The sequence below is a fragment of the Condylura cristata genome, unplaced genomic scaffold, assembly GCF_000260355.1.
Source record: "Condylura cristata isolate star-nosed mole 26May11 unplaced genomic scaffold, ConCri1.0 scaffold00019, whole genome shotgun sequence".
Classification (NCBI taxonomy): Eukaryota; Metazoa; Chordata; class Mammalia; order Eulipotyphla; family Talpidae; genus Condylura; species Condylura cristata.
The window spans coordinates 2,413,092-2,435,070 of NW_004567120.1; the positions used below are offsets into that span (position 1 = coordinate 2,413,092).

General features: G+C 36.3%; 1 pseudogene; it reads left to right on the top strand.

The window, feature by feature from the left end:
• The first annotated feature begins 256 nt into the window (after positions 1 to 256).
• LOC101631826 lies at positions 257 to 839 on the top strand (annotated as a pseudogene).
• The last annotated feature ends 21,140 nt before the right edge of the window (positions 840 to 21,979 follow it).

Here is a 21,979-nt window from a genome sequence, read left to right on the forward strand (position 1 = left end):
TGATTGAAGTATATCAAGTGGTGATATCATCTAGGAATAATGAGTGACAGTGGTTACAAAGCTATAGTGGGCAGGTTTCCAGTTCTGTTTCCAGAAGTGGAAGTGCCCATGAATCTGAAATCTGGAAAACACACCACAGCAAGCTTTTGCTCCAAAATGTATTCCAGGTGTTTCAGATAAGAGTCCAGACCCAGATCTGAATCCATATCTACATCTTGGTCTTTCTCCCATAGATGACCCTATAGCAGATCTTATAATGGAGTCTATCAGATATAGTATAATCAGTCATTCTCCTGTGTTTTCTCAAAGGCATCATGTCAAAAGTCAGGCAAATCTTAACCCCAACTGTTGTCTTGGAGTATTTGGATTGAGCTTCTATATTACACAAGGAGATCTAAGATCTCAAAATATGGCCCCATTGATGATGTGTCAGTAATCTAGAAGTTTGAGAGGATTTGTCTTTGTATGTGATGAAAATGTAGATGATATCAAGGAAGCAAAAGACTATGCCAATGGAATGGAGCTTGATGGAAATAGGATCCACGTTGATTTCTCTATAATAAAAATACTACATACCCCAACAGCAGGAATTTTCATGGGGAGACCAACCTCTAGCAGTTCACACGGACAAGGTTACTGTGACAGATGGTATGAGTCAGGCTATCATGATCAAGATTACTATAGCAGATCATTTGAGGAAGAGGTGATAGAGGATAATGATAGAGAACTGCTCAAGACAGGGATCAGGTTTATGGAAGACAGTCACATTCTCCTTATTAGGTCATGGAGAATACAAATCATGTTCCAGAATTCAACTATACTCGCCTTATCACTGTTAAAGCATGAAATTGAAGACATTCTGAAACTTGTCCTGGAGTTGGGATACTGTTTGTGGATATCAGTTTTGTTATTGTCTCTTGTTCATAAAGTAAACAATGCCTAGTGAAGGTAGGTGACTTTTAATGTTTAATGATAACTACTTTTGGCCCTCCCTGGTGGTACAATGTGTTAGGAAGCAGCACTCATGCTAGCCACAGCCACTTAAGTGTGAGTTATATCCCTGGCCCTGGAGGTGATTCACATGTTGCAGCAAACCACTACTGTCTTTCCAGCTGCTTCCCTTAGCAGTGTACTTCATCAATCTGCCTATTCTGCTCCACACTCTGTCTCTGGTGAATCCTCTCACTGCCCCTGCACCTCTGGCCTGTACCCCAGTTCTGTATGCATAAATAAATAAATCTTTTAAAAATAATAGCTACTTTTGAGAGAGTTAAAATGATATTTTCATTCTGCATTTGTCTAGTTCAGTGCTTTATTCAAACTTAAGTGTTTTTAGAAAAGTATATTTTGCATGTATCTTTTACAGTCTAAATAAATTTTATAGTCTAAACTGTAAGCTGCAGATAAGTTTCTATTGTACAAAACATGATTTAAAAGTTTCTCTAAAAAAAGAAAAAAAACAGAAAAGGTTTTTCTACTGAATCCAGAGTATTCTGAGGATTGAATCCTGTGTGTAATGTGCAAACTGCTTCTGGATAGCAAAAGCAAAAATAAAGATTAATTTTTACTTTCTTTTCTTTCTAAAATATTGATGCATATCAGAACTGTTCACATTAAGTTGTCATAATAAATTACAGGACAGAAAAATGCCCATCTTCCTCCAGTCCACGAAACAAACTATACATAACATACTTGCAACTAACTGCTAAAAGTTATGCTATGTAACTGTGTACTGCTAGTATCAGAACTAAAGTCCTTACAATACATCAAAGGCTTAATGTTATGTATATGGATTTTAAGCCTTTTATATCTGCATTGTATATAGCAGGGAATAAGAGAAGAATTACACGGTATATTCCTTTAAAAGGTTGTTTCTTAAATTTGTTACAAATGGGTAATTGTATCAGGAAGTTATATACATTCCACCACAAATGTAAAAAACAAAAGAGGGAGAGAGAGATTCAAAGAATGGAAGAAAACACAGAAAATTTGATGAGACATACAATTCAAAAATGAATGCCCTGAGATTAAAATTAATGAACAGAAGATTATAATAGAAACTGTAAATAAGAGAGTAACAGAGATGCAGAATATAAAAACATCTGAAGAGGAGATAAACAATCTAGGAATCCAAGAAGGGGAAGAGAAAGAGAGAAGGGAACAGAGAACTTATTTAAATAAATAACAGAGGAATATTTCTAAACCTAGAGAAGGAAAAAAATATAATTCCTTGGAGCTAACAGAAAATCTAGTTACCTAAACATAATGATCCTTTCAACAACACAAGAGTTCAATTCGAAGAAACAATGATGCTGGTTTGGGGGAAGAGGCAAGCAACACAGATCAAGCTAATATCAGACTTCTCAGAACAAACACTGTGGGGAAGGAGAGAATGGAATGATGTGATCAAAATACTTAAATTGAAATACTGCAAGCCAAAGATATTCTGTCTGCAAGGCCTTCCTTCAGATATGAGAAAGAAATAAATGTATTCTCAGAACAAACAGAAGCTGAAGAATTGTGCAAACAATAGACCTTTAAGAGTAGATAAAAGGAGCTCTTATATACAAATCAAAGAAAAGAACATCCACAAAGAACTGAGAAAGTATATAAAAACAAAAAAATAAGGACAAAATGGCAGCAACAGGCACTCAAATATCAGGCATTCAATCATCCTAAATGTAATCATCCTAAATGTAAATATAATGAACTTACCAATCAAAAGACACAGAATGGGAAGAGGGTTGGGTCAGAAGACAAATCCAAAACATTCTGCTGTCTCTAAGAAATAAACCTGAACTCCAAAGATAAACATAGCTGCAGGGTAAAGCATTTGAAAATAATCCTACAAGTAAATAGGACACAAAATAAGGCATGTAGAGCCATACTTATATAAAATAAAATAATTTCCAGTTAAAAAAAGTAACAAGATAACAATGAATACTATATAATGTTTAAAAAACAAAACATGAGGAAGATATAACATTTACTAATATATACTTGCCAAATGAAGGAACATCAAAATAAATAAGGCAATTCCTATAAAATTGAAAAGAGACATTAGGAAAAAGACATTAGTGGCTGGGGACACATAAACTCCACCTTTACCAATGCACAGGTTATTCAGACAGAAAACAAGCAAGTAAACAATAGCCTCACATGGGCTTAGTAGACATTTATAGGACACTGCACCCCCCCCCAAAAAAAACTGAGCACACATTCTTCTCAAGTATACATGGGATATTCTCCAAGATTAAACACATATCAGGTCACAGATCAAGTATCAATAAATTCACAGATTGAAACCATGTCAAAAATCTTTGCTGATCAGAATGGTATCAAATGAGATATCAAACATAAAAAGAAAGCAGGAAAGCATCCAATATGTGGAGACTAAACAATACACTACTGAATGGCAACTGGGTAAATGAGGAAATCAAACATATTACACAACATCTCAAAGCAAATGTAAATGACGATACAACCTATAAGAACCTATGGGACACAGCAAAAGCAATACTAAGAGGGAAGTACGTAGCAATACAGGCCCATATCATGAAACAGGAGTTTAAATAATTTTATATATCACCTTAATGAGCTAGAATAAGTGAGCAAACAAAAACAGAAGCCAATAGAAGGAAAGGAATAGCAAACATTAGAGCATAAATAAAGGAAATAGAAATCAAAAAGTCCGAAAGAGGGCCCTCCCTGGTAATGGTCAAAGTACAGCACTATGAAGCTATCCTTAGCCACTGCAGCACCAAGCTCCATCTCTGGCCAAGGAAGTGACAGAAATGGCATGGCAGACCTCTCCTGTCCCACCTACTGTTCCTCTCAGCAGTGTATTTCTGTAGATCTGCCTGTTCTGCTCCCCATTCTGTCTCTGGTGAATTCTCTCACTCCCCAACATGTCTGACCTGTACCCCAGTTCTTGCATGCATAAACAAATAAATCTTTTTTAAATATTCCAAAGACTAATGAAAGCAAAAGCTGGTTCTTTGAAAGATATCAACAAAATAAACAAACTTCTAGCTAAACTTACTAAGGAAAACAGTAAATGAATCTAATAAATAGTCAAAAATTAGAGGGCATAAATTACTACAGAATTTTCGAAAATACAGAAGATAATATGAATATCTATATGCCAGCAAGTTCAATAACCTAGAAGAAATGGAGAAGTTCATAGAAATTTACAATCCTGCAAGAAAGTACCAAGAAGAAATAGAAAAGTTACAAGCAAAGAAATTGAAACAGTATCCAAAAGTCTCCTAAAAAACCAAAAGCCCAGGACTAGATAGTTTCACTAGTGAGTTTTAACACACATAGCATATTTTAGAATTCTAGGCTGCCTCTTCCACCTATCAATCAAGATGTGGACAGAATAGGAGGAAACAACATACATATAGTAGGTTACAGAAAAGTTTGTGAACAGTCCAAAGTGCTAAGGGGAACATGAAAAAGGAGGAATATAGCCATTTCCTTTGAGGAGTTTATAGTTAGAGTGTCTAAGACAAATACAGAGGACAGTGTGTGCTGCTACCAATTAAATATCACAGATATCAATTACTTAATTGCACTTTATTTTGTTGAACTTCACAGATATTGAGTATTTTTATAAATCAAAAGTGCATCAAACAAGTCTATAGCTGCCTGTTTCCCAACAACTTGTGCTAATTTAATGTCTCTGTGTCATTTGGATAATTATTACAATATTTCAAATTTTCCCTTACTATTATATCTATCGCAGTGATCTGTGATCACTGTTCCTTGATGTAACTGTTGTAATTGATTTTGGATGTCACAAACCATACCTAATAGAGCAAACAAAATTAATAAACTTTGTTCTGACTGCTCTACTTATCAGTCATTCCCCCATCTCTCATCCTTTCCTTGGATCTCCCTAATACCTAAAACCCAACAATATTAATATTAGGCCAATTAATTACCCTACAATAACACCTGAGTGTTCAAGTGAAAGGAAATTTGTACATCTCTTACTTTGAAGTGAAAGCTAGAAAAAACTAAGTTAAGTGAGGAAAGCAAGTTGAAAGTTTATATAGACCTAAAGTTAGGTCTCTTGTGCTAAACAGTCAACCAAGATGTGAATGCATGTGGAAAACTCTTGAAGGAAATTAAAAGCAACACTGCACTACTCCAAGTCCTGGTGTTTCAAGATGCCTAATTGTGCTTACATCCTACCATGATCACAAGTTCGTCTACATCTAAATATGGGTTAGTTTCCCAAAAATAGATCAGAAACCTGGATGAACAGAACTTCCACAATAAAGAATAAAACTCAGCACCCAGATGGATAGGGGAGAGACACACTCATCAAGGGAGAAACCCCACTGTGAAAGCAATGAAGCATAATCAGTGTGAGGTTTTGCAGATCTTTTAAGATCTTAAGTAGCATATCTTTTTGCTATGGTTGTGCCTAACATCCAGCACTCCAATCCTATGACCCAGCATAACAAATATCACTCCCTGTAATCCATGCACTGAGAGCCAAAATGTATTGTCCACAGGAAAGACAAGGAAAAAGGAGAGGCTAAAACAAGTCCTTAATGGACCTATGAATAGACTCACATTCCCTGGGGCCCAAAGCATTCATACCAGTCTGAACAATGTCCAACTCATAGGTAAAGGTATGGCAGATGTCATTGGCCTGAGCAAAACTTTAATAAGCCAAGGTCATAGTTGTTCACATGTACCACCTTGGCAATCTCTCTACCTTGATGATAATCTTTCAGATTGGTGCCATGTTGTGTTCCCCCAATACTACTAGACTCTGAGTGTGAATTCCTGATGAGAGTTCCACCCATCCCTGGAAGTAGTTGAGCTATCTGAGGACATATATACAATAATCAAAAGGGTGAACTTCTGGCAGAAAAACAGGCCAGGCCCTTGTTAGCCATGACCTGACAGATAGTAACTAAACTGTGTTCCTACAGTCCACAAGCACCCTGTGGATCTTCCAAAATATAAGCCGTTATCTGGTTTGGCCTACCACTGCCGAAGTCCCCCAATGGTCCAAACCCCACCAGACCCTGCATCCTGCTTGGCCTTAAGTGTTGGATCTATTCCTGTAGGGCCCACAAACAACCGCAGCTGCCACTGAGCAGTCCCAGACTCTGGCCTCCAAGAGTGTGTGCTTTTGTGACTATTGTTGGCAACACAACTGCCTTAGCAAACCTCCTGCAAGCTAGATACCTAAGGGCCATGTTGCCAACAGCTAGCCATCTTCATGACAACCTAGGCTGTGCACTCTTCGGGACCCAGAGATAACCAAAGCTACAGGTAGCCTAGATGGATTGACACACCCTGAAGCAACTTCGGGAAGTTATACACCAAGGCTGTGCCCACAGCACCACCTACTGACCATACCTTAATCCAGGACCTAGTCTAAACCCAATCAACATGTCTTTGCTTTGCAGGGGCAGGGTTGACAGTCCTACACATAGATCTGATCTGGTGCAGCAGGGAAGAGGGTACTGAGGGACTAACTCAGAAACTGAGGTGGTGGGAGCAGTATTCCTGAATCCAAGCTACATCGCCTGCATACTATCAAACCCTCAGCACTAAAGTAGAACTGTTGCTTAAAGCATATAGTAAAATACAGGTAACCATGCAAAATAAATGGAAGGACATTTGCCCCAAGGAAAGAGCAAAAGAAAACTCTAGGAAAAGACCCTACAGAAATGGATATAGGCAAACTATCTAAGAAAGAATTCAAGTAATGATCTTAAAGATAGAATGGTTTTAAAAGATGCTCACTGATCTCAGGAGAATAGATGCATTAGAAAACTTAAGTAACTTTCAAAGAGAAATCATAGAGCAGAGAAATACAATGTATCTACAACATATATTAGAGGGGCACAACTAAATAATTCAGGGAAATTAAAAAGTTGAAGGACAAAGCAATACAACTCATCCAGTCAGAGCAGGAAAAAAAATGAAAAAAAAATTAAAGAATGAATAGGACTAATATTTGCATTAGGGGTCCCAGAAGATGAGAGAGGGGAGGGCCAGAAAAATATCTGAAGAAATAATCACCAAAAACTTACTTAATCTAGGGAAGGAAGCAGATACCTAGAAACAAAAGATTCAAAAAGTTCCAAATAGAAGTAATCTGAAAAAAAAAATGACATGACAAAAATGACAGATGTATTGAAAATCTTAAAATCAGTGAGAGAAAAGCAGCATTGTCACTAGTAAGAGATAACCCATAAGGCTATCAGTAGATTTTCAAAAGAAACTTTGTAGGCCAGAAGATTGTGGCATGACATTACTCAAAAGGCTAAAAGGAAAAAAGCATTCAACCAAGAATTCTATACCCTTCAAAGTTGCCATTCAGATGTAAAGGAGACATCAAGAGCTTTCCAGACAAACAAAAGCTAAAGGAATTCATCACCTCTTATTTTTTTCTAAAGATTTATTTATTTATGCATACAGAACTGGGGTACAGGCCAGAAGTGCAGGGGCAGTGAAAGGATTCACCAGAGACAGAGTGGGGAGCAGAACAGGCAGATTGATGAAGTACACTGGTGAGGGGAGCAGCGGGTGGGTCAGGAGAGATCTGCCACGCCATGTGAGATCACCTCTGGGGCGGGAATTGAGGCTGAAGTGGCTTTAGCTTCTTAGTGCTGTGACTTAACCTGCTGCACCACCAGGGAGGGCTATCACCTCTAATTTTGAAAGAAGTTTAAAATTAGATTGAAAATGAGGTTAAATGCCATGAATCAGCATTGCATTCTGGGGAGAGAAGTATTTTGTGAAAGGAAATGTCAATCAACATAGGCAAATTTCATTGTAGTTTTATTTTTAAAAATTGCCACAGTCATTTCCCAATCCTCAGCAACCACCACCCTGATCTAGTAGCAGTCATCAACATAAAGGTTAGACTTTCTACCAGGAAAAATATTACAATGTGATGAAGGTTCAGATGATAGTATTTTTTTTTTATTTTTTTATTTTAGATTTGTGCATACAGAACTGGGGTACAGGCCAGAGGCTCAGGGGCGGTGAGAGGCTTCACCAGAGACAGAAGGGGGAGCAGAACAGGCAGATTGACGAAGTACACTGCTGAGGGGAGCAGCGGGCGGGTCAGGAGAGGTCTGCCACGCCATGTGGTCACCTCCGGGGCAGGCGGGAATCGAACTCATGCGGAGATGGCTTTAGATTCTCAGTGCTGTGCTTTAACTCGCTGCGCCACCAGGGAGGGCCGATAGTATTTTTTTAAGAACAAAGAATTTTTAATTGTTATGTACTTTTTTTTACGTAATGCAATTCACACTTAATTCTTGGGTTTAATCTATAAGTCCTGAGCAGATATGCGTTGTTTATGTAGAGCAAGTGACACAATGAGAGATATTTTTAGTAAATTGCATCCTGCAACATGTTTAAGATAGTTTAAAGGGCATATGAATGGCAGTAGGGAGACCAGGTAAGAAGTCTGTTGTAATCCAATTGTAAACTAGATGGAGATATTTTTCATTAAACTTATTTTCAAGTGATGAAATTTTATTTTTAATCTTTGAACAACAAAAATGCTATTCTCCCTGACCTTCTACCTACCTGTGTGTCTCAAAAATACTATTTTTTTTATTGCATGTGTAATAGACATGAGTTCCCCTTTTCAATGGGTAAACAAGTCCTGTGTCCTTGCATCTCCTATGTCTCGTGTTCAAATGAGCTATATAACCAACATTTAGAGTCATTCATTTGTTTTATCAAGTTCAAGATTTCTAGAGTACCAATTTTCAAAAAGCCTGAAGGTTTCACTAAGGACTCAAGTCATATACAGATAACTGCAATATTAATTTACTGTCGAAATCTATATTACAATGATACAATTATATAATTACATTGGCATTATAAAGGGGGAAAGGTAATGAACCTCTTGGCAAAGTTCAGAAGTCGGGTGATGCAGAGCAGCTGAGAACCAGTCTGGAGAGCTCAGGAATCAGTCCATCTGCAAGGACAAGAAGATGTCATTTCGCAGCATGAGAGTCCCCAATGGTTCTTACTGCACACTTTGGAGGAAGCTTCAGGATTATGAGTGTAGAGCCCAGAGCTTCTCAAATTACCTCAACTTCAGTGTCTATATTTATGCTACTTCTTGGAGACATCTTATCATAAGATGTCGTTTTTTTGAGTTTGGGGTCCTTGGGTTTGCTCTGGAAAGTTTTCTCCAGAGCTTCCCTTTCAGCAGCACACGGTGAGATTCTCCATGAGGCAGAGATTCAGTTATATTTGAAGAGTAAGTTTATTAGGAAGAGACAGAAGAGGAAAAGACACTTGCATAGGCACAAGCAGGCAGAAAGAGCTGCCAAGAAAGGGACAGGTTTGCAGGGAGAGAGGTCTGCATAGTTGCAGGAAGGCAGCCTTAGGTGAGCGGCCTCCACTGGGGGAGGCATGGTACAGGTCATGGGCAGGCAGGAGGCTGCTGCCCTGCAGAAGGAGAGAGTGGGTGGAAAGAAGTCACAGGTGGGCAGAAGAGAGGCTGCCCCATGCTGGTGCAGACACTGCCCTGATATAAGCAGCTTCTCCCTGGGAGGGGCTTACTCCCTGTGAGCCTAGGTAGAACTTGAGAGGACCAGAGATTTCCTGATGAGCTTCGTCTCCGTGTCCTTATCTTTTACCTTTTGGCTCTGCACTTCAGGCACAGCCCTCAACCGTCTGTTATCTGCTGGGACCTCTTGGAGACATCCAGGCATCCGGGCATCCTGGACATCGGGCTTTGGTGCCTGAGGACCTTGATGTTATGGCTGTGTCAGTTGCTGCACTAGCCCCTTCTATCTGTCCCCTTTGTCGGACTCAATCTTGTGGTGCCTCCCCTGTATTCCTTCCTCCATCAGTAGTAGTACCAAATCATTAACTTTTATTTAGATGGGGCCTCTCCACCCAACCAGGTTTTATCTGTCCTTGCCTTTTGCATATCTGTTTATCAGTGTCTTTATAAGCAAGTAGTTGGTACCTTAAAATTTTCCATCTCAGTTGCCCCATCTTTCTTCATTCAGGTTCATTACAACATCAAGATACATAAGACCTCAATCAGTACCAAGTTTATGTAAATTTCATTCATCAAAACCAAAACAAAGACTTTTTACTAAATCCAACCGAAGTTTTAAAACCACACACAAGACCAACAGTCTAGCATAGCAAAACAGTTGCTTGCAAAGGAATCAATGTTCTGAAATATTGTTTTTCAGGAACCAAGAACTGAAAACCTTTATATAATTCTTATGTTTAGAATTTGTTTCCCTGGAATGGTACTTAGTCCAGTTGTAGGGAATTCACACACCATAGCCAGACTGGATTATACTGAGTACGCAGTCAAGATGCACCTATTATATTTATATGCTGTGTTTATGGAAAGAAAAGGGATGTGGACCTGTCATTCAAAAGCTCATATTACAAAAAATAAGAGGTAAAGGGCAACAGAAACTTCATTACTGACTCAAAAGTCACTGTCTTTTTCTTCTTTACTAACACTACTTCACTTTCAATTGAAATTGAAATGAAAACCAGTCTCAGGAGATGAACCATGATTAGTTTAATCCTTTCAAAATACTCCCATTTCCTTTTGCCAAATCTCTACTTTCCAAGACTCATTTGTAACTGAGAGTGGTCATATGAAAAACTTTTGTGCAAGTAAATGTAAGGGGAAGTCTTTTGGGAGGTTCTGTGGAAGATTTTGCTAAGGTTGCATTATTCTAATAAGAAGAAAACTTTATAAACTTAATTCTTTCCCACATACATAAGAGGATGGCATGCTTACAGTTACAGAGACATCAAGGAACTTTGAGACAATATGAATGAAAACAGAAAGCAATATACTGAAAATAAGGGAACATGAAAAAAAATAGTTGAAGTCTTTGATGACAACATTGAATCACATAATGAACTCTAGAACCATCAACCCCAGACTTCTTAATAAGTAAATAAAAATGTCATTTATCATTTAAACTATTTAGTTTAGTTTTCTGTTACTTGCAGATGAAAGCATAGTTAACTGATAGAATTTCAAATTTATTTGTCATCTACTACCTGTCAGGAAGAACATGTGTTAAGGTATTTTATCATAATTTGTTTCACCTTTACAATAATATTATCATCACTTTTAGCAGTAGAACTTAAATGAGGTGCAATTGTCTTGCCCAAGATCACAAACTAGTGGTTAATAGAAGCAGGATTAAAATCCATATTTCTAACTCCAAAAAATTTCCCCCTAAAAATCTATTCATAACTTTAATACATAATAGAAAGTGAAAAACTTAAGGTTGTGAGAATTAAGTAAAAGAATGTATTATTTACAGAAAGAAGCAGAAGTATCATGAAGGAGATAACATTAAAGCTGGGTCATGAAGAGCTGGTAGGGTTTATTTAAAAGGAGATCACGTGCAGAATGTCACTCAGTCACAACTGTGATCTTTTGCTGTATTTTAGCGACAGACTCTCTTGAGACACTAAGGAAAGCTCTACCCTCTCATCGAGAAAAAAAATACTCCCAGACTCACAAAATTTTGCATAGTATTTTTATATATTCTTGGGCATCTTGAATTTCATCCATTGATCCACAGATTCCATTGACAGAAAGTTTCTAAATAAACAACATAATGCAAATCACTAAGTTTGGGAAGCATAGGAAATATAACTGAAATAGTACATAAAGAGCAGCTGAAGTACAGGCTACTCAAATAGAAGTGGTAGGAATAAGTTTACAAAGGTATGTGATAGTACATGATTATCTTTGATGTCCAACTGGCTAAAATGCACCAGAAGTGGTGATATTCATGGATACAATAGAGTAGGGGAGTTCCAGCATCCTATTCCTCTACAGAAACAAAAATGAACAACAAGCATTAATAGCACCTTTATTAGAATTCTAGAAAATATTCAACACTTTACAGCCAACAAGTGAATACTGAATTATGAAAAAGATACAAGAAAAGTGACTCATAATGTGCAAAGGAGACTTCAAAATACTTACAGTGAATTTCTCAATAGAACTCTTCCAGCTAAGGAAGAGATATAATATACTAAAAGTGCTGAATAAATAAATTGCCAACCAAAAGTACTATATCTAGCAAAGCCATACTTCAGAAATGAAAAGGTAGATTCTTTCCCAAAGAAGCAGAAGCCGAATAGCTCATCAACACAAGTCATGCCTTCCATGAAAAATGTTAGTATTTTGAACTTAAATGACAGGGTGAAAATTAGTAGTATGAAAACATATAAAAGTAAAAATGTCACCAGTAAAGACAGTACATAGCAAAATACAAATTGCTCAACTACTGTAATGATGGTACTTTGATGAATTTCAACTAGATTGCAAAAGTTAAAGACAGGAGGGCCATCCTTGGTGGCGCAGCGGGTTAAAGCACAGCACAAAGAAGCTTAAGCCACTTCTGCATGAGTTCGATCCCCACCTGCCCTGAGGTGACCACATGGCAAGGCAGATCTCTCCTGACCGGCCCGTTGCTCCCCTCAGCAGTGTACTTTGTCGATTTGCCTGTTTTGCTCCCTGCTCTGTCTCTGGTGAATCCTCTCACTGTCCACATCTCTGGGCTGTACCCCAGTTCTGTACAAATAAATAAATAAATCTTTAAAAAAAAAAGTTAAAGACAGGAGCTAGAAGAGATTAGAAGAGATTATGCTCAATGAAATAAGTCAGAAGGAAAATGAAAAAAAATCAGATACTTTCACTTATATGAGGAATATAGAGGTGCCAAATGAAGGGCAGGATAAAAATAACAATAAATAAAACACAAAATTAAAAGGCAACTATGAATCAGAGATATTCTTCAGAGGAGAAGGAGGGAGAGGGGTCAACACACATGGGAGGTAAGAACACAAGGAACTATAGTGGTGGTGTATTGGGGAATAGGTATTGTGAATATTTTTTTTTAGGTTTTACTTTATTTTGTTTTTTTATTTTTATTTTATATATATATATTTAACATTAGTTTTCATTTTTGTATAATGTGTGCTTTTACATCTTGGGTGTAGTCCCCATGAAGTTCCCACCACAAGTTCACCCATATACCATAACCATAGTTCTTATGCTTTTCCTGTCCCTTTTTTAATCCTACACCCCTCTTCCTCCTACAAAATATCTCTGGTTTATAGTCTGTTAATTTTTATATTTACTATATTATAATTTCTTTTATTTTTTCCTTGATCTCTTATTTGGACCCTCCACTCTCCTCTTAAGAGTGAAAGCATCTGGTATTTTTCTTTTTCTTTCTGGCTTGTATCACTGAGCATGATCCCTTTCAGTGCTGTCAATGTTGCTGCAAATGGAGTTTATCTTTTTTGAAGCTGAGTAATATTCCATTGTGTATATGCACCACATCTTCTTGATCCAGTCATCTAATTTTTGGCATCTGGGTTGTATCCATAGCTTACCTATTATATACAGGCAGCTATTGTTTGACAAAGCAGCAAAGAATATGCAATGGAACAAAGAAAGTCTGTTTAATAAATGGTATTGGGAAACTGGACTGCTACATGCAAAAAAAAAAAAAAAATGAAGCTAGACCAGTACCTCACACCATGCACAAAAACAAACTCAAAATATACTAAAGAACTAGACACAAGACCTGAAACCATTAAATATGTAGAAGAAAATATAGGCAAAACACTATATGACATACACTTCAGTAACGTCTTTAACAAAATATCACTCAAAGCAAAGATAGTGAAGAAAAGGATTAACAGGTGGGACTACATCAAATTAAACAGTTTCTGTAAAGCAAAAGAGACTTTAACCAAACAGACAGCCCACTGATTGGGAGAATTTTTTTTTCACACAACACTAATGATAAGAGACTAGTCACAAAGATCCACAAACAGCTGATGAAACAACAAAAACAAAGTAAACAACCCACTCAAAAAATGGGCAGAAGAGCAAAAAAGAAACTTCTCCAAAGAGGAAATACAAATGGCCTACAGGCATATGAAAAAAAATGTTCAACATCACTGGTAATCAGGGAGCTGCAAATCAAAACGACCATGAGATATCATCTCACACCAGTAAAAATGGCACACATCAAAGAGCCTAGAAACAAAAATATTGGCAAAGATGTGGGGGAAGAAAAAAAGGAACTCTCCTACACCACTGGTGGGAATACAAATTGGCTTAGCTATGGAAAGCTGTTTGGAGGTTCCTCAAACTGCTAAAAATGGAGCTCCCATATGATCCAGTAATTTCACTCCTAGGTACTTACCAAAAGACACAAAAACAAATTCAAAAGGACACGTGCATCCCTGTTTATTGCATCACTATTTACAGTAGGTGATGGGGATTTTATGGGAATTACACCTGACAGGAGAAAGCAAACACGTGTACCAAGTGAGCATTGATGTAAAATATATATCAATAAATAAATTATAAAAAATTAACAAACAATAGTATCAAAAATAGCTCTAAATAATTTAATAATGGATACACAGTTCAAAAATATATAAATGGTGACATCAAAAAAATAGAAATGGCCAGGGATAGTTTAAGTGAAGAGTTTTGTATGTGGTTGAAGTAATTTTGCTCTCAGCTTAAAACAGGCTGTTAAGGGGCCTCCCTGGTGGCACAAGGGGTTAACTATCAGCACTATGAAGTTATCACCAGCCACTTAAGCATGAGTTTGATTCCTGGACAGGGAGATGACCCACGTGGCACAGCAAACCTCTCCTGTTGCACCTGCTGCTCCTATTACAGTAGATCCACCTGTGCTGCTCCCACTCCTCTGTCTCTGGTGAATCCCCTAACCCAGCCCCATACCATTAGCCTAAACCCCAGATCTTGTATGCATAAATAAATAAAATAAATCTTGTTTATTAAAAAAGACTGTTAAACTTATAAATTACTTACGAAAGTCCTATGTTGTCCATGCAAGAGGTACCTATAAAACATACAAAAATATACTCAAAACATATCAATAAAAAATCAACAAAACATAGATAGTACTTGAGGAAAACAGATAAAAAAGAAACAAGGCTGACAAAATGGCAAATCATTTCCAATCAACAATTACTTTGTTTTATTTCCAAATTTAAGATGATCATTTAATAATAAGAAGAGTATCAGGGGATCTGTTCATAAAATTCCTAAACAATTATATCAACAACGCCCTTAGATTATAGTAATTTAATTAAACTCCTTTGTAAAAAGATATACAGTGAATCAATGGATTGAAAAACAAGACTCTGAATCTATACAAAGAATAAAACATTGTTAAAAGGAATAGAAGATACAAAGAAATGGAAAGACCTCCCCATTCATGGATTAGAAGAGTGACATTATCAAAATGGCCATCCTAACAAAAGCAATTTACAGGTTCAACACTATTCCATTAAAAATCTCAATGACATTCATCAAAGAAATAGAACAACTATTGATGAAATTCATATGTAGCCACAAAAATCCTTGAATAGCCAAAGCTCTCCTAACTAAAATGAAGGAGAATTGAAGTACTACAGGCACAGTCTTCTAACTATACTACAAAGCAATAGTAATTAAAACAGTATGGTACTGGAACAAAAATGGACACACATACTAATGAAACTAATATAAAGCCCAGAAATAAAGCCACACATATACAGACAACTAATCTTTGACAAAGCAAAGAATATGCAATGAAACAAGGACAGTTTGTTCAATAACTAGTGCTGGGGAAGATGGACCACTATATGCAAAAGAATGAAACTGGACCACTACCTCACAACATGCACAAAAATCAACTTAAAGTGGATCAAAGAACTGAACATAAGAACTTAACCCATAAAATAAATGGGAGAAAATATAGGTAAAACACTACAAGACATATACCTCACTAATATCTTTAAAGACTCATACCCCAAAGCAAAGACTATGTAAAGGAAAAGATAAACATCTGGGAAGCTGGTACTACATAAAACTAAAAAGCTTCTGTAAAACAAACAAACAAAAGCATTAGCCAAAACAAGAGACACCCTACTGACTGGGAGAAAATATTTGCATTCCACACAACTAATAAGGGATTAATCACAAAGATATCCAAAGAATGCAGAAACAAAATAAAGAATCTGGTCTCAAAAAATGGGCAGAAGAACTTAAAAGACACTTCTCCAAAGAGGAAATGTAGCTGGTCAACAGACATATGAAAAAATGTTCAATATCCTTCATAATCAGGGAAATAAAAATCAAAACTAAAATTAGATACCACCTTACAGCAATAAGAATGGCACATATTTAAAAAACTAGCAATAAGATATGTTGGCAAGAATGTGGCCAAAAGGAACTCTCCTACACTGCTGATAGGAATGCAAACTAGTCCTAACACTGTGGAAAGCTGTGTGGAGACTCTTTAGACTTCTAAAAATGGAACTACCATATAACCCTGCAATTCCACTCCTAGGAATCTATCTAAAGGACAAAAAAACATTAATTCAGAAGGATACCTACACCCCTATATTTTTTGAAGCACTAGTTATAATAGGTAAGACTTGGAAACAACTCAAATGCAAAAACAATAGATGAATGGATCGAGACCATTGGTACATATATACAATGGAATATTATTCAACATTCAAAAATGATAAGCTAATGCCATTCACAGCAACATGGATGGAGCTGGAAGGGATTATGCTCAGTGAAATAAGTCAGAAGGAAAAAGAAAAATATCAGATTTCAGGTTTAACCTATAAGAAGAATACAGGGGAAACAACGGGGTAGGGGGAAAGTAATAACAATTAAAAAACTACAACTTAAATACAGACAACTATAAATCAGAGATGCTCTGCATGGAGGAGGAGGAGAAAGATCAAAACGGGGGAGGGAAGAGCTCAAGGGACTATAGTGATTGTGCACAGGCGAATTGGTGGGGGAAATTCTATGGGGACTACACCTGAGACAAGAACAATGATGTAATATATATATATAAGTAAAAAAGGACAACAAAAAAAACTCAGTATTGCTGGCTACAAGAAACTCACATTAGATTTAAAAAACAGAATAAAAATAAAAGGATAGGAAAATATATTCCATGCAAATAGTAATGGACAAAAAGTAGTAATGGCTACAATAATATCAGAAAAAACATACAAAGTCCAGAGCTTTCACAAGAGACACAGAACATTATATTTCGATAAAATACTAATTCATCAGAAATGTTTAGCAATTATAAATATATATGCATGTACTCTAAATCAAATCACTTATATAAAAAAACACAAACAATATTATGAAAGTAGGCAGCAATATAATAGTAGCAGGGGACCTCAACACATCACTTTCCATAATGGATAGAATATATAGAGAAAAGATAGAGTATGGCCCTCCCTGGTGGCTCAACGGGTTAGGAGGCAGCACTGCAAGCTGGCTGCAGCCGCTTCAGTGCTAGTTCAATCCCCCACTCAGATGTGACCCACATGGTGCAGCAGACCTCTCCAGTCTCACCCACTGTTCCTCTCAATCTGCCTATTCTGCTCCCCACTGTCTCTGCGGAATCCTCTCGCTGCCCCTGCACCTCTGGCCTGTACCCCAGTTTTGTATGCATAAATAAATAAATCTTAAAAAAAATAGAGTAAGAGCAAAGTATATAGTAATATAGGTCTATATCAAGAAATAAGCTCTCAAATGAATGTAACCTTACACTTAGGGAACTATAAAAAGAAGAATAAAACATAACACCACTAGGAGGAGGTTTAGAGCAGAAATAAAAGAATCATAATACAAAAGACAGTACAATAAATCAGTGAAACCAGAAGCTGGTTCTTTGGGAAAAAATAGACAAACTTTTAGCTAGACTCACAAAAAAGGGAGAAAACTTTAATAAATGGTACAGGAAACAAAAGAAGTTACAACAGGCATCTCATAAAAACAGAGGATCATAAGAGACTACTATAGCATATATACATATACATACATACGTTAGTGAATAACAGAAGAAATGGAAAAATTCTTAGAACCATGTAATAGTTGAAGATTAAATAAGGAAGAAAAATAAAACCTGAACAGACTAATTACAAGCAAGGAAATTGAAACAGGAATCAAAAGAAGAAGGAAAATCATTACTATGTGCATAAGACATGATATTATATAGGATGTCTGTGTATCCCTAAAGACTCTATTAAAAAAATATCAGAAACATTCCATCATTGCAGTAACATGGCAGGCTACAAGATCAGTAAACAAACAGCAGTTGCATTCTATACACAAATTAGATAAGGATATTAAGAAACAACTCCATTTACATTCATATTAAAAAGAATAAAACACCTAGCAACAAACTTAAGAAAGGAATTGAAAGACCTGTATAATGAGAATTACAAGATATTGCTAAAAGAAATAGAATACACAGAGCAATGGAAAGATATTCCCTGTTCATGGACAGCAAGATTTAATCCTGTTAATATAGACTTCACACCAAAGGAACAATTGAAACCTTATAAGGATTCAATGACAGCTTTCAAATAAATAGAACAAACATTACTGAAATCTATATGGAAACATAAAATAACCCCCAACAGCCAAAACAATTCTGACAAAAGAGAACAGTGGTGGTACACATTCCCAAACTACAAGTTACACTACAAAGTTATAGATACTAAAACAGTAAATTATTATAATAAAACTAAATATATAGACCAATGGAATAGAACTGAAAGCCCAGCAACAAAGCCACAACTATGTGCGCAATTAGACTACAACAAAGACAAATCTCATTATAAAATGAAATAAGGATTGTCTCTTCAACAAATGGCGATAGTAAAGCTGGACAGCTATATGCAACAGAATGAAACCACCCCATCATCTCACACCACACACAAAAATTAACTCCAAATGAATTAAATATTGGGATGTAAGACCTGAAAATGTAAAGCATTAGAAGGAGACCTATGGAAAACATTCCTTGACACTGACTTCAGGGATATATTTGAAGAATCAACTCCAATGCAAGGAGAAACAAATATAAAAATATGCAAATAACCTTCCATCCAAATACTAACCAAAACCAACCCTGCTTACTTTCAGAGTTCAGATGAGATCTCATACATTCAGGGTGATATGGTGAAAAACAGCAATAAAAAGGAACCTCACAGAAATATAGGCCCATACCAAAAAAAAGAAATCTCAGATAAGCAAACTAAACTTACAACTGAAGAAACTAAAAGAACAAAGTCATCTGAAAGTCAGCAGAAGGAAGGAAATAATAAAAATTAGAACAGAAATAAATAAAACAGGAAAGAAAAAAGAGAGTCAAAAATCAGTGAAACAAGAGCTGTTTCTTTAAAAAAAATAATAAATAAATTGGCACGCCCTTAACAGGTTTAATAAAAAGAGAGAAAATCCAAATAGAATCAGAAATGAATGAGGCAAATCATAACAGATACCACAGAAATATAAAGGATCATAAGATCTATGCATACAAACTGGGCAACACAGAAGTAGCAGAAATATTTTTAGATTCATACAACTTTCCAAGACTGAAACAAGATGAAATAGACAGCTTAAACAACCCAATCATATATGCAGAAATTAAAAGTCTGCCTAAGAACAAAAGCCCAGGAGCAAAGGACATTTCTAGCAAATTCAACCAATCCTTCATAAGGGAAATTATACCTAGCCTACTTTTCAAAAAAAATTCAAGAGGGTGGAAACATATTCCAACACATTCCATAAGGCCAAGAATAGCCTGATTTCAAACCCAAACAATGACAGTACAAAAAATAGAAATTTATAACCCTAACAAATGTAGATGCAAAAATCCTCAACGCCTGGCAAATTGAATGCAGCTACATGTCAAAATTATCAACCACTATGATCAAATAATTTTCACCCTTGGGATGCAAAGCTGGTTTAACACACACAAAACAATCAGAGCCATTCACCAGATCAACTAAAACAAAGATGAAAATCACATTCCAATAGACACCAACAAAACATATCCCAAGATTCAACATACGTTCATTATATAAAAAAAAAAATCTCAATAAAAGGGGAATAAATGGAATTTACCCAAACATAATACAGCCATATATGACAAACCTCAGCCAGGATCATACTCCATGGTCAAAAAATGAAAGCATTTCTGCTAATATTTGGAACAAGAGCAGGATCTCCTCTGTTACCACTATTCATCAACAAAGTCTTGCAAGTCCTAACAAGAGAAACTAGGTAAGAAAAAGACATAAAAGGCATCCAAATTGGAAAAGAAGTGAAACAACCAATGTTTGAGATGACATAACAAACACAAAAGATTCTTCACAAAAAGTGACTAGAAATAATAAACAAATACAGTAAAAATGCAAAGATACAAAATTAACACACAAAAATCGCTTGCATTTCTATATGCAAACAATGTATCAGAAGAAAGGAAAAATTAAAAACAATCTCACTCGAAATCATACTGAAAGGAATGAAATAACTGGGAGTAAACTTAGCAAAGGAGGTGATATATTGAAAGCTATCAGACTCATAGGAAATAAGTCACAAAGAAATAAAAAGATATGGTTATGATTTGAAAGAAGCATTAACCATAAGGACATGCAAATCAAAACAATGAGATGTGTCATCAAGGATGTAGATTAAGTAAAACCTCAAACTCTGCTGGTGGGAATCTAAAGTGGTATGGCCCCTATAGAAAACAATTTGGTGCTACCTCAAAATATAAATGTAGAAGTACCAGGGATTACAACTGAGATAGAAAAAGGCACAAAATGATGTAAAAATTATTATATTATTAAAAAAAAAAAAGACATCAACCAGAGGGCATAGATTTGTGGCAGGGACGTTAGTTAGAATATTATCACAATGGTGAGGAATAGTATCAGGAATTGAGTGAAGAGGGTTTGAATTAAGGCAATGAAAATATAACTAGATAGATTTGAAATATAATCAAGAGACAAAAACCAGTAGGACTTGCTGGTGACCTTAGGTCTGGTTGGTTAAAGAACGAGACAAGCCAAGAATGACTCTCTATTTTCTGTGTTGAATGACTGAGTAGATAGTCGTGCCACCAAGTGAAACTGGAAACCCATGAGTACAATCTGATTTAAGGAGTAATTTGAGTTCCTTGGGTATGTTGAATTCACGGTGCCTGTCATATCAGGCTGCAGACCACTTGGTTTATATATCTGTAACTTGGAGATAAAGATGGTGATACTGAATATAATTTGTGCTTGAAACTTGAAGAATGCGTACCTCAAGAAGATACTAAGTATTCCCTGCAGAATCTCCCGGCTCCAAGAATCCTTCATGATTCCTCTTTGATTGCCCTTCCTTTAGAGGAGATCCATAGAAGTGGAAGCAATACATTTTTAGGAAAGACAGAATGGACTGAAAATCATAAATGAATCATTCATAAATAAAAGATTGTTCTAGATGGGAAAGGATTGTGACCAAGAAACAAAAGATTTTAAGATTTCCTGATAAAGTTGATTGTAAAGTCAGTCAGTTAATGGCAGAAATAGGCAAAGCTCTAACCAAGTCTTCTATACCTTGATATTCCAGAAAAATATTGTTCCTACCATTAGCCTTGTATGGCAAATTCATACTTGATGCTTCTACCTTGGGGTACATACCTGGAATTGCTATTATGGTAGCCTGGGGACTGTACTTGGAAGGACATGTGCATGGTTTCTTTGTCTGGACTTTACATGGAGAAAGCTCATTTGACTGACTTTGGAAACACGCTGTATGGCAAACAGAAAGCAAATTTCTACACTTATTCTGCTTAGACATAAATTACGATTTTATTCAGAATGGCTACAGCCCTCTGCTGCCAGAAACTTCATTCTCTGGGGGTGTGCAACCTTTATTTTTTTAGGTTATTTTCTTGGCAAGGATCTCATACTGTACTTTGTTCTCACTGTTCTGATGCTTCCATGGACTGGCTTCTGAGCAAACCAGATGGTGACCCAATTCATTCTTCCAACACTTCTATTCAGATCTCTTAGTTGTCTTTGGATGATGTGACCAAACACCTCAAAGCAGATG